The sequence below is a fragment of the Nomascus leucogenys genome, chromosome 2 (genome assembly GCF_006542625.1).
Source record: "Nomascus leucogenys isolate Asia chromosome 2, Asia_NLE_v1, whole genome shotgun sequence".
Lineage (NCBI taxonomy): Eukaryota > Metazoa > Chordata > Mammalia > Primates > Hylobatidae > Nomascus > Nomascus leucogenys.
This window is the reverse complement of record NC_044382.1, coordinates 84,473,305-84,483,791: the sequence shown is the minus strand read 5'-3', so window position 1 is coordinate 84,483,791 and position 10,487 is coordinate 84,473,305. Positions and strand designations below refer to the sequence as shown.

Here is a 10,487-nt window from a genome sequence, read left to right as displayed (position 1 = left end):
CTGTAGTGCAGTGGCACAATCTTGGCTCACTGCAACCTCTGCCTCCCCTGAAACTATTATATATAATTATAATGTGATTTTTAATAATGTGAGATGTCTTAAGATCACAAAGCTCATGTTAGTAAGAGTGGAGTGCTATAATTTTTTTTTTTTCAGAACTTACTGTTTTCCTAGCAAAATTATTTCTGGAATTGCATTTGAAGAACCACTTTTCTTTAACTCTTTGCTTACGCTTTTTTTGCTTGGCCAGGCCAGAGAAGGGAGGGTCCTGATTAGTTTAAGTCATTTAGCTTATCCTATCCTTGTGGGTGTAGGGATTGGTTCTAAGATGAGTGCACGGACACTTTCTGGCCAATGAAAACTGAACTCAAGTTCAACTGTTGGGGAAGAGAAGCTTTTATCTCAGTGTGATGTGAAGCTGAGAAGGTGTGAGATCTGGGGCTGTTGAAAGACAACAGTCTGTGGGAGAGTGAAACTACGCACACAGGAGGGCTGGAGAGTTGTTGTTCATCCTGTCTTGATGACTTGGAAAAATTCTGGAACCAACAAGGCCAGATAGCTCTCCAGTTTTTCTCTTACCTGAGTTAATGAATTCTCCTTCTGTAAAAGCCATGTCAATTTGAACTGGAGCTTTTACTTAATTACTATGAAGAGTCTAACAGATAGAGCAGAACAGAGGAGAGCATTTAAATAGCACAGTTGAGCTTTTCAAAGTAATTTCTTGCCTGCTTCTTCATGGGGTCCTTGCAGCAAACAGTGAGTGTGGCAGAGCACTGGACAGTATGCTTCCTGAGGACAGGACATGAGAATGCTTTGGTCGATGTCTTCCTCACCTGGCAGGCACTCAGTTCATAACTGTTGAGGGGATGAGTGAACTCATTTTTATGATATGAATTCAGCCTTTCTCAGGACCTCCCAACCCCTTTATCTTAAATGATTCACAAGCCATTCCTTGAATCGATCTGCCGCTTCCTGCTATTTCTGGGCTTTTGCCTGAGTTATTCCTTCCACCTGGAATACTTTCTCTGCTTCCTCTGCCTCCCATATTCTCATCCGTCCTTAAAACCCAGGATAAATGCATCTCCTTTACGAAGCTTACTTTGATTTCCACCTGTCTGATAGAATGGCTTTTCTCCCTCTCTAAACTCCTGTGGGGAAGGAGATAAAGACTCAGACAGACCTGGGTTGGAATCTCTCCATTGTGTCACTTCCAGGCTGTGTGACCTTGGGCAAGTCATGTAACTACTCTAAGCCCAACTATATAATGTTGGGATAAAAAATACTCCCAACTTCATGCGCACATTGTGGAGAACTGATGAAATACAGAGTACAAATTTTCTGTGGGTTGTAGCACAAAGAAGATAGCAATTCTAAGAGGTACTACTGTTACCCCTGTTTCACAGGCGAGGCATTCTGTGATTAAATAACCCATGCCTAAGGTCAAAGGACTCTTCATTCACTTGTTCCTTTACAAGTCAATATTTATTGAGCCCCTACTATGTGCCAAGCACTGTGAGTGCTAGGAGATAGTGTTGGAACTTGGCCATAAGACTTCTCTGAGTTATGATAATTAAATTGATATGAGAAGAACATGAGCCTTCTTTGCCCTGTCACATAGAAGTCAGGTTTGGCCAGATGTGGTGGCTCATGCCTGTAATCCCAGGATTTTAGGAGGCTGAGGCAGAAGGATTACTTGTGCTCAGGAGTTCGAGACCAGCCTGGGCAACATAGCGAGACCCCTGTCTCTACAAAAATAAGAATAAAAACGTCAGCCTAGAGTGGTGGTTCACGTGTGTTGTCTTAGCTACTTGGGATGCCGAGGTGGGAGATTCACTTGAGCCCAGGAATTTGAGGCTGCAGTGAGCTAGGATCACCCCACTGCACTCTAGCATGGAGACATCTGGGGCCTCTGGCTTGGGCAGCCTGGCAGCCTCTCTTTGCAGATCTCCAGGGGCATGTAGCCCCCTTCCCATCAAGCTGGGGACCGGGGGAAGAGGATGACTTTCTTCATGACTCTGGCTGGTCTATCCTAGCCCTCCTTATCAGCGCCGTCAGTCATTCTGTCATCCTTCTTCACGTGCCTCTACTCTCCAGCCAGACTTCCGATGATATTTCATTGTTCTCTGAAATTACCTCCATGAAATTTTAAATAAAAATGAGAAATGTGCTCTTACAGCTTCTACATTGGCTCCATGCAATTTTTCCTTCCCCCGCCCCCCCGGCCCACAATCAACAAAGTAAACATAGCCCCTGCTCACGGACCAGTTTTCCCTAGAGGCTTTTGATGGAGGATGCGAGATGGAGGCTTGCACGCAGGCAGCACACAGACTGTTGGCAGACAGCAGTTAAAACTCTGGGAATTTCACATTAAAATCCATATTTGTGACTTCTGAAAAAAGATCAGAAATGGCAGCACCATTCCCTCATATTCTCACAGCAATATTTGGCTTTAGCTGAGGGGCAGCTGTCTCCTGTAGATGAGGAATGCAACCTGCCATTCACCACAAACCCCACTTCTCCCTATTGATCCCCAGCCCAGTCTGCTTAAGTCATTTTCCAAGTTTGCTTGGTCTCAGAAGGCAATCAAGCTTGCACTGAATTTTAATTTGGATTTAAAGTGGATCTGGCACATTGTAAGTGGTGGATTGAGTAGCTATTATTAATAGTAGTAATGGTAATAATATTCAAAGAGTACAGTTCCAAGGCTGGATAAACAGGATATAGGACTTTCTTGCATAGCAGTCACATAAGAATAGTGATAACCAAGCATTCATAACAACACCCTCCCTCCTTTCTAATCAGCACTCCTACATTAGAATGTTTCTTAGTAAATTGCACAAAATTCCTATCCATAAAAGAAACAGTGCATGTTGCAGCTAGGTGATTATTATTATTTACTATCACCCGTAATTACACATAATTTCAATAATTGCCCAAACACAGACTGCATGAATAAATATTCCTTAGGAAAACACAAATTAATGAAAAGAGAATCCAAGCTGGCAGTGAGATCTGTAAGATCCTGAGGGCACTTTCTCTTTTAAGTGAGACCAAAGTGACAAGCACAGAGGGGATCACCGGGAACATGGGCTTGCCAGGCATTTGGATCTTCTTGGGAATGGATTCAGGACAGTGAGTATCTCTGGCTCAGTCTGTAACAATTTCTTTGTCCATCAATGACAAAGAATAATAGTTTAGCTGACCTGAATTTGCATTCTACTAAACTGGTGAGTGTCCTTCTGTTCCAGTGATCTTTCTTTCTTTCCTTTCTTCATTCAACTGTGATTGAGTAGCTGTTATGTCCTGGGTGCTAGTGATCCTGCAGGGTGCAAGACAGCCATGGAAACTGACTCGTTGGAGTTTACAGCATAGCATCTTCCTTCTCTTGGCTCTTGGAGTATGCGATCCAGTCTGTTATTCCACACGTACTTGCTGATCACCTACTATATGCCAGTCAGGGATCCAGATGTTGAGTAGTCTGCAGTAATCAAGCCAGATAAAGTCTTCCTCTCTTGGAGTTCACATATTAGAGGGAGAAGACTCATAAACACACAAAGCAAGAGAATTACAGCTAGTAACAAGTGCTATGATGAAAACCTGGGTTTGAGGCTGGGTGCTGTGGTTCACGCCTGTAATCCTAGCACTTTGGGAGGCCAAGGCAGGCAGATTACCTGATGTCAGGAGTTCGAGACTAGCCTGGCCAACGTGGTGAAACCCTGTCTGTACTAAAAATGCAAAAGTTAGCTGGGCATGGTGGTGGTGGGCATGGTGGGTGCCTATAATCCCAGCTACTCAGGAGACTGAGGCAGGAGAATCACTTGAAACTGGGAGGTGGAGGTTGCAGTGAGCCAAGATTGTGCCACTGCACTCCAGCCTTGGTGACAGAGTGAGCAAGACTCTGTCTCCATAAAAAAAAAAAAAGAAAAGAAAAAGAAAAAAAACCTGGGTTTGAATCCAAGCTTTGCCAGTGTTATATGTTCTTGAACAGTTTGCTGCTTTACATCTCAGAGTCTTAGTTTTCTCATCTGTAACGTGGGGGCAAAGACAGCACCTGCCTCTCAGGATCAAAGAAAGGAGTAAATGAAATATCACATATAAAATACTTAGACAATGCCCAGCACATATTAGGCACTCAGTAAATATGTATTTTTAAAAGAGTGAGAGATCTGCATCCTACTGGTGCTTCCAAGGTCAACTCAAGGCTTACCTCCTCCTTGAAGCATTCAGTTGCCTCCCCCACCTCCTTCATGTCCTCCACCACACACAGTACCTTTGCTCTTCTAGAACCAAGCTGAGTACTGCTGATTTGTTTTACCTGCTAATTATCTGTCTCGCCAAACCTGACTAAGCTCCTTTAACTCTTTTGCAGCCCCACTCCCATGCACCTAACACCCTACTGAGCCCTTGGTAGGCGCTCAATACAGGTTTATTGATTGACAACATGTACCTGAGTTGATTTCCTTTGTCTTGATGCCTAGTCATCTTCTGTAGATAAGGTGAAGGGGAGATGTGTGCGTTGTGGTGTTGGGATCAAATTAGGAACCCCCTCACCCCTACAGTGAGGTTGGCATTCATGTGAGTAAGGCTATTAGGACTATAGTCCCCAGATTTACAAAGGCTGAATGCAGTAGATAACCCCCTCCTTTCTTGCATGAAGGAGAAATAAAGGATAATCGCAGGGCTTTCTTCAGCTCCATTTGTGTGTGTGAGGAGCGTTACACTGGCAGTAATTACAGAAAGGAAAGGAAATGGAATAAGTACCAAGGGAAGAATTAGTTGTACTCGACCTAATTAAAATCTTGTAGAAAGAATTCTTCTCTTATTTGCAAAGGTGATCTAACATAACCTTGAAGCCATTGTATTAACCACTGTACTTTTCATTTTAAGGGGAATAAATGGCAGAAAGATCACTTGGGAAAGGCAACCTTTCACTCGCCTTTCAGAAATTAAATGGCCCTGATTTCTCAACCACTTCCTCTCAATGAAATTAAATTGCATTGAACCTGGTCAGTTAACAAGGGGAAGTTAATCAAGCCAGAGGAGGAGTTCACCTAACTGATTCTCTGGCAGGAGGACTTTGGGAAGCTTTTGGAAAAGGAAAAACAAACAAACAGAGGAAAGAGGCTTGGACCTTTGGTCAAAGTGGGCTGAATTTGATTTTTTGCTTTGTTTGAACACACACACACACACACACACACACACAGTGGGAGAGAGAGAGAGAGAAACATAGTTGCTCCAGCGGTCTGGATATAACAACCACCACCATGATAATGATCAATTGTATATTTCTGATTGTACTAAGCCCTTTGTGCAGGTTATCTCATTCATTCTTACATCTATTCATGCAAGCTACTATTATTCTCCCTATTTTGCATATGAGAAAATTGAGGCTCAGAGATGTCAAATACTGGCTGACATCACATATCTTAACCAAATGATAGAGCTGGAGCCAGAATCCAGGTTGACCAGATTCTGAAACCACTGTGGTATATTTTCAACCAAATTAGATGGGTGCTTGCCCACAGTCTCATTCATCACAATTCTGTGGATCTTTTGTTCCAACTAGGCTATGTCACTGATAGGAATGTTTTTCTCAAAATGCCAGTGGCCCTTTAATCAATGTGGGAGGTGCCTTTGTGGCATATAGGGTTATGATTTCATAATGGTGAAACTTTTGTAACTTGCGCTTAGTGGCTGTTCATTATGACTATTGTTCAGTATAAATTGGTAGGTGCATGAGAAATGCCATAGGTAAGGTCTTAACAGATAATGTGACTCTAGTCCTCATGGACTGATAATAGATTTTCCATCCAAATACGGGGAATGGAGCTACCAGTTGAGGTAGCTAAGGACAGAAAAAGTATAGCATAGTCACTATGAGTGCACACCTCGGGTTCTGATTGCCTCAGCAATCCTGGGATGTACCACTTTGTAGTTTTGCAGCTTTGAGTAAATTATGTGAGCTCTCTGTGACTCTATTTCTTCATCTTCAGAATAGAGAGGATTACAGTACCTACGGTATAAGTGTGTTGTGAAGATTAAATGACAGAATTATACAATTAGCATACAGTAAGTGCCTAGTGAATGTTAGTTCTTAAGATTCAAAATTTGGTCCCTGGTCATCGAAAAACCTGAGCTTCTGGAAGAAGACAGAAGTGATCAGTTCCCTGGAAGCTGGTTACCAGGAGAGACTTGTTCAGAGATGAACTGGTTTGAACTGATGGAGGAAAAGGAAACTAAGAGCTAGGAAATGGAAGGGTCCATAGGATTTGCTATGTTCTCAGCAAATGTCTCAGGTAGGTGTCCAGGGACAGAACCCTTGCTAGGTAAACCTAGGTAAGACAGAAGGAGTGAATGCAACTTAGGAGAATCCCTCCATATTTTCATCCTTCAGTCCATTTATTCTTCTATCTTTCTATTCTTCTATCCTTCCACCCTTCCATTCATCCATCCACCCATCCTTTCCTCCTAGAGTCTGCCATCCTTCTAGACTTCCACTCATGCTTCTATCCTTCTGTGTTTCTGTCCCTTTTGTAATTTCATCTATTCACCCATCCATACCTTGTAATCACCTGTTCTTTTATCCTTGGTATAGCTTAGTGGTGAAAAAGGCAGAATGTGGACATGGAAAGTCTGGGTTCAAATCCTATGTCATTTACTACTTGTGTGGCTTTGGGCAAATGTTTTAACCTCTTCAAACTCCAGTTTCCCCATTTATAAATTGGGACTGTCTCCTGAAGGCAAAGGAGAATCACTGGAGAGTTCTGAGCAAGGGAGTAACACAAGTGTATTTGTGCTTTCCCCCCCGCCACTTTCATTTTTTTTAATACAAACAATCCCATAGCATTTATTCCCATCTTGTAATAACATAAGGGTAATCAAAACAATATGAATAAATGTTCATATTGGACAAAGGACATCTAAAAACAAACTGTATCCTTCTCAGCAATTTCTCACTTATTGATCATTTCTAGTTGGAGACACTTTGTAGCAGAGGAATATTATCTCCTTTTAGCATGATCCGACCCAGTTGTTTTCTTGACTTTGTTTTAGAATGAATCTCTTCTGCGTCATCTAATACAAGGTTCATATACTTATCAAAACCAATGATACAGCCTTCTATCTGCATATTCACTTGCTCATAGAGCCACACCTGAATCCACGATCTATTTTCTAAGTATCTAAAGATGAGGTTGATGGGCTGTACCATAACCCTCTGCACTCTCTTGCCCTGGCTATGGTACGCCATGGTGGAATTTTACAAAGAGCACACCCGCACGCTGCCTCTGAGAGCAAATTCTGGAATTTTTTTCCCCATTTTCTCTGTCTGCTGTGGAGAGGATAGAGTGAAAGGGGCAAGACCAACAAGAGGAAGGTCCGTTGGAAGGTGTTGCAAATAACTAAGGCAAAAGATGATATGAACATGAACCAAGTCATGAGAGCTGTCACCTATCGTATGCTTAGGAGGTGTCAGGCTCAGTGCTACATGTTTTGCCTAAGTCATTTCACTGAATCCTCCTAACGACCCTAAGAGTTAGACACTATTTTGTTATTTCCGTTTCACAGATGGGGAGAAGGAGGCTTAGAGAGTTTAAGGAACTTGCTAGGATCATGTAACTGCTAATTAGCTGAGCTTGGAATCAACCATAGATCATTTGACTCTGACATGCACCCTGCAGCTCTAGGCTGCTCCCTGTGGAAGGATGGTGAAGATGTTCTTGTGAGGTTGTGGAATAGGGACCACTTGCAAGAGGTGCTGCTGATATCAAAGGAGTAAAAGCACTTGACCCCAGCTGATTGTGGGAAGCATGAATGCTGGTAAGCTGACTCTCTGGGAGGGGATGGGAAATGGGGAAGCCTTGGTTTATAGTGTTTTCCAATTTAAATGGTATAAGTACTTCCTCCATGGCTGATTTCAAGTTACTAGCATGATATAACCAAATGGGAGTTGGGAAGAGACAGTGGGAAGTACAGAAGAGCTAAGGATGACTCGGGAGTCTTCAGCTTGTGGCTGAGTACAGGTAGGTGTGGTTAACAGTTACAGGAACTTTCTAATTTCCCTTGGGTCAGATGCAGCTTTAAGAATTCCCCGAAAACTGGAAAACTGTTTCCCCAGAACATTTCTTATTGTCACAAAATTCTGAAAACACTTCAAGGTTTTCATGGTTATACCAGAGCCCTTATGCTTCATAAAAAAAATCCTAGTGATATTTGATCAATAAGTCAACAATAAGGTTACATTTAGCTCACACATCTGTGGTTTGGCTGGGGATTGGCTGATCAGGCTAGGCTAGTTGCAGGGGCACCACTGCAGGTGTCAGTCATTCTCTGCCTGGGATCAGCAGGCTAGCTCAAGCTTGGGCACACAGCAATGGCAGAAACAAGATGGTAAATGGAAACATTCAAGGCCTCTTAAACCCAGCCCTTGACTTTGGGCTTGGACGTTTGACTTCCTTTGGCTAATGGAATTAGGTGAAAGCAGCATGGTACAGAAACACAAGATAGTAAGTGGAAACATTCAAGGCTTATAGCTGGTACCATGCTGCTTCCACCTAAATCCATTAGCTAAAGGAAGTCACATGTTCAAACCTGAAGTCAAAAGGTGGGGAAATCCATTCTGTCCTTTTAGTGAAAAGTACTGAAAGTCACATGGCAAAGAACATGGATGTGAGGAGGTGTGGGGGAAATTGAGGCCAGTGAAACAATCTCTCCCAGGGATGACTGTCCAGGTGAGCAGAACATACCCTTTCCCTGAGGGAAATAGTCAGGCCTCACGATTTTCAGCCCTAGCTTTGCCTTTAACCTTTACCCAACCTCTTTTGATCCTTTACCTTGGTGAGGACCTACAGGCTTGGGCCTCCTTCCTTTCCTCCTCTGCAATTGGGAAGACTGGCTTTGTCCCACCATTTAGAGATGCAAGCATGACATCATCTCTCCTTTGCCACTTTGACAAGCCAAGCGACTTTCTCCCTATCAGTATTTTGAGAAAGCAAGCAAACCCTTCAAAAAGGTTCTGCAAATGCAACTTTCCCTGATACATCTTAAAATCAGTGCCTTTTTTATTTTTATAAGTAGGACTTGTTTATACCACACACGACAACAACAAAAAAGAAAGATAATTAGACATACACACTGCAATCAAGCATATTGGGTTCGTTGGAATCATTAAACTTAATTACTTTCACTTGTTATTCCTGGGGCTATAATATCAGTATTAAATGCCAATGGAATCTGCAGTATGTTTGATTTAGCTAAAACAAGGACTTGGTAATTTACTGCCTCTTTGAGAGATTTTTATCAAAGTGAGGAATATGCTGAGTACCTCCACTTGCTTCTCATGGGGACTGCTGAAAAACTCCTTTGCTGAGAGACTGGAGTGTTGTCTTTATGCAACCTGTCTCGGTGCTCTGAGAGAGGCTCTTCTTAAGATTCCTGCCTGTCTCCGGGCAGAATTAACCACAAGTGCTACCACAGGCACTAAGCCCTTACATTGGGCATATCTTCCTTAATCCTCACAATTACCTCAGTTTTGCAGAAAAGGAAACTGAGGTTCCCAGAGGTTAAGTAACTTGCCTGAGGTCACATAGCATGTAAGAGGCAGGTCCAGGATCTTTGCCAATGGAGAAGTTTTCTGAGTCCAGCATGGATGCTATCCCTCTGTCTGCAGTTCTCCAAATCTTGGTGTTAGCTCTCCTTTCTACCTTTCTTTCATTTCTTTTTGATTAGTATTATGAATGAACTCTCTCAACCTCAAATTCTGATAAAAGCCAAGATTCATTAATGTTTTCATTGTGCCTGCCATTGTACTGGGGTTCTAAATAATTCATCTCACATAATCCTCCCAATAACCCTATGCTATAGCACATGTTCATTATATGTGGTTGTTATTATTACTATGATTACATATCGACATATCTATGTGTCATCCAGCCTGGGCAACAGAGCGAGACTCCACCTCAAAATATATATATGTGTGTGTGTGTGTGTGTGTGTGACTGATGTTAGCACCTGTGTCAGTTAGGCAGTTAGGAGTGTGTTCCTCTGCAGGTAAAAGCTGATCACAGCAGTTTCACCCAATCTTTATTTGCTTATTCATTTATTTATTTTCTTACATCATGTCAAATCTAGAGTGGCAGCATGAGCTGTTATGGCTGTTCATGATTACATTATACATGCAGGCTCCTTCCATTTTCAGTTCAGTCATCTTTAGAGGTTGGCTTTTTTTTTTTTTATGGTTGCAAAAAGGCTGCTTTACCTCCAGGCATTGCATGTGTCTTCAAGAGAGGAAAAAGGAAAAAGGTGGAGAGCAGGAGGCAAACTCCTCTTCTGTACTATTATTTGTGCAAGATCTCCCTCCCTGAAGTCTATTACAAACATCTGACTGCGCGGAAGTGCCTTGTGGCCACTCATTGCTCAAGGGAGTCTGGGAAGGACATTTTATTTCAGCTGCATACGTGAGTGCCATGAACAAAAAGGAGGCTCTTATG

At 42.5% G+C, this 10,487-nt stretch overlaps 1 pseudogene across 1 annotated transcript; it reads right to left on the bottom strand.

Moving 5' to 3' along the window:
• Positions 1 to 6,970: 6,970 nt before the first annotated feature.
• On the bottom strand, positions 6,971 to 7,300 carry LOC100603745 (annotated as a pseudogene). The gene has a single exon (XR_001115319.1). The product of XR_001115319.1 is annotated as a small nuclear ribonucleoprotein E pseudogene (transcript).
• Positions 7,301 to 10,487: the final 3,187 nt, after the last annotated feature.